The sequence below is a fragment of the Argopecten irradians genome, unplaced genomic scaffold (genome assembly GCF_041381155.1).
Source record: "Argopecten irradians isolate NY unplaced genomic scaffold, Ai_NY scaffold_1008, whole genome shotgun sequence".
Lineage (NCBI taxonomy): Eukaryota > Metazoa > Mollusca > Bivalvia > Pectinida > Pectinidae > Argopecten > Argopecten irradians.
The window spans coordinates 17,604-21,493 of record NW_027188475.1 but is presented as its reverse complement, the minus strand read 5'-3'; the positions used below and the strand labels follow the sequence as shown (position 1 = coordinate 21,493).

The window sequence follows — 3,890 nt, the reverse complement described above, 5'->3', positions numbered from 1 at the left end:
TTCTACAGATACAGTGTCAATCTGAAAAAAATATATATTTCAAACAATAGGCAGCTTGTCCAAGTGTAGACAACACAAACATGAACTTCAGGTAAGACTCTAAACCTGTGTAGAAGTGGATGGTAGTGTCATCATTTGCGAATTGTTCAACAGAAAACATAGGAATCTTTGAAGCACCGGTATGTGTCTGTGTAGATTTGTCACATTTTCATTACCTACAGAAGATATCACAGTATCACTGTCACTCTCTGTCACATACACCACCTCTTCCTGCAGGTCTACACAATTATTAAACTGCTGCTCCAACTGTTTGGTACAGACATTATCAATGTTGATTCTTGTATTTTCACGCAACACCGCCCTTTCCTTTCTGTTACTAGCTGACTTGGACTCTGGCTGGGTCCAACAGAAGATGCTGGGTACAGCAGCTGACTTCAGTCTGCTAACTGATGGTGTCTTTCCTGTGAATAAAAAGGTTATTATTTATCAACACAAAACAGATGGATATACAGTAGCATCATACTTGAGTGACTATGATAATGAAGTTAGATAAACATATAGTTATACATGTATAAAAAAAAAATCAAATAGCCACAGGTGTAAGGTTTTGTTAATCATATAACTACATTTGTAGTTATATACATTGCATGTAGGAAATTTGAAATACAACTTAATAGGCTGAATGACATAAAAATTGAACAGGGTCATATTATCACAGTATTTTTTTGTTTTGTTTTGTTTTGTTTTTGTCTCTATTGTGATGTCACAATAATGCACCATACTTCTCTTCATGGAAGTTAAGTGCGCTAATAAACCTGCCTAAGCTTATATGTATTAAATATTAGTTGTTTTTTTTTTAATTTTCTTATTTGCCTAATAATTTATATAATTAAGCAATTAGAAAAAACACCTAATAATATAAGGCAGGTTTAGCGGACTACATGGAAGTATGAAGAAAAAGAATCAGCCAATCAGAAAGTCATACTTTGTATGAAACCAAAGAAAAATTAATTAATTAAATTGAATCACAAATTTCAATATGCATCACAGGGGGCACGCATATTATTCATTATGTATAATAGTAGATAAGTATGTCATATCCTTATATTAGAATATGAAGTACGGTGCTGATATTAGATCAACAATAGTATTAAGTTATTAACAGTATTTACGTGCCCCTAGCTGTGCATGCATCTGTACTTACATCAATACATGCAAAGTAACACTAAACAACATGTTTCCAAACAGTTTACATTTTTTATATATTACATGAGGATATCATACATGTAAGCTTACACTAAATTTAGATGTAATGTAGAAAAAAATGAGAATTTTGATAACATACTAATGATACAGGCTAATACTTAGTAGTGCAGAAAACTCGCATTCCTGACGTAAGCTACAGGAAACTTACATGTCCATACACTACACAATGCACTTTAGGCCTACTGTCTACCAAAAGTAGGACATATGCCATAATCAGCACGATATACACAGGTACATGTACCAACACAAGTGTTGACTGTTACACCAGATACAGGTATGTATACAATGACAAACAGTTCGTACATGTACATCTTGTACGTTGTCGCTATACTGTACAGTACATATACTAGTCTAGTAGGCCTACTGTAGGTCTACTGTTCAAACGTACACTTTGTACAGTTTATTACAATTTCGCACAAATCGCTAAACGACTCTACGTACAAAATTTTCATTAAATATATAATAACACTGTCAAAACTTAAAAAATTGAAAGCTATAACTTGCAAAATAACTATATTTCATGTTTACCATGTATCGTCTGCTGCGTGTAATCGTCCGGTGAAAAATGGGCCTTGCAAACGACAGATGTCTTTGTCGGCGTCCAGATCTTCCTTGTGCACTCATCTTCACGTCTTATGGCCTGCATCCATAATTTCCGTCGCTCCAGGTCTTTCGGAAATTCATGTCCACCTCTTCCATGACACCCGGGAACCGAACAGCAAGTTGAAGGCATATCTAAAATATCTTACTAAACTACCCCATCTTTATGTTTACTTGTTGCTAAGATATTGGAACTCTCCTGTCACTGATGCTGGACCGGGTACCACGGCGACACCTGGACAGGAACGATAACTCACTATTTTCGACCATTGTAACATCGCTTCTGTTTGGTTGACATCTGTTTGGTTGACATAACGGTGTAAGGATTTTATAGAAAATAGAGTCTAAACGCAATCAAACATTCCACGTCGTCTGACAAAAGAGCTTAGCATTGGCGTACATTCCCACTGTAGTGCAACTAGTACACGGCAACGATGTTTTGATCCGTTTCCGGTATCGCTTCGATATACGAGTATCGAGCAGGTATGTTCCAACTTGTAGAGTTTAAATACATTGCGCATGGTGTTACAGACCGATATTCAGCTCAAGTGTTAATTAGATATCTTACTTTGTATTAAGATCGTGATTTCACGCAAAGTACTCCTATTTATCATACAATTGTGACACTTACATACAGCTTGATGCGAGTTCCTAGCAAAAACTTCAAGTTTTCATCTGAATCTTGCTTAAAGTGAATAGTCGGGCAAAGGAAACCAGTCTAAATGCGTTCTTTGGCCTTCCAAAAGTCATTGTATACCATAATGATGGTCAAGTTCTGCTTACGGTGTCCAGTTTTGACCATTGAAATTTTGGGGAAGCCCCGTGTAAATTTAGCACAGTTCTAAATATAAATTCCCCAAACTCTTTGAAAACGAGGCTGCGTGGAAATGTCAACATGGACATGTGTTTCTCAGTCGTGTCGGTTTCGTTTCGTGTGATAAACCACTAATGCGGTATGCAAATTGTTGTTTTGAGATGATACATTTGATGCAAATGAAGTATTCTTACATTAATGACAATGCTTTGTAAGCATTTTTCGATAAAAGCATCTTGTACATGGAAATCGACACAAATATTCGGCCGATGCAGAGATGGGGCCCCGGCAAGGGGCAATTATTGCAGCATAGCATTCGTCGTATTTTACATCAACCGAATCATGAAGGTTAAATACAAATAATCGTAACATAATTTCCCATTTAAAACCACACGAAAACGTTCCATAGAACGTCCGTGCATGTAGCTGTCAAAGATGTGAAAATAAATTAGCTCATACATAGATATTTTACAAGTACAATATATGTGTTCAATTATTCGTGTAGTTTTTTGCAGAGATTTAATTAAATTATCTATGTCTCTGGTTGGTGTTTTTTTTTGTAAACAATATTTGAGTTCTGGAGAGAGATGACATGAATGTCCAGCTGGAAGGAAAGAAACTTTTATGATGTATATGTATCGTACAATGTATATATGTAAACGTACATTCCATGTAGCTGCTATAGAATTACAACTAGGAAATTCTCTCAAACATTGATAATATTTAATTCTTCAAATTCATGTAGGCCTATGCTGTGAGAATTAAACACATATATATATTTCCAGAAAACATATAGGCCTACATGTATGTTACTTTCCTTTTCTGTTGTTTCCTGTTCTTTTTTGTGCTCTGGAGAAAAAGATGATTGAGTTGAAGAAAAGTAATTAATTAAGAGAAATGTGTACCACAGTACTTTGTCTGTAGCCGAGGGGTTCTATACTGTTTTAATAGTCCAGTAATTAATAATTAAATTGAAAATTTCAAAATTAAGATGAAATTGTAAATTCCATTTTTGAATGAAGTGGTTTCCCTCCTTTGAGAGTACACAGTGTGTATACCCTTTTTGGTTTTTAGGAATAATACCTGAATAGGAACCTGAAATAACATGACAATCAATCAGGTATGTGTGTGTTGGGGGGTGGGGGGGGGGGGGGGGCTAAAAGACAGAAGAATCATGAGGTTGGGAAGTTGTAACTTGAGTGGGGGGTTG

At 35.7% G+C, this 3,890-nt stretch overlaps 1 pseudogene; it reads right to left on the bottom strand.

Annotated features, from left to right (window-relative positions):
• Window positions 1-6: 6 nt before the first annotated feature.
• On the bottom strand, window positions 7-3,435 carry LOC138313869 (THAP domain-containing protein 5-like; annotated as a pseudogene).
• Between the last annotated feature and the right edge of the window lie 455 nt (window positions 3,436-3,890).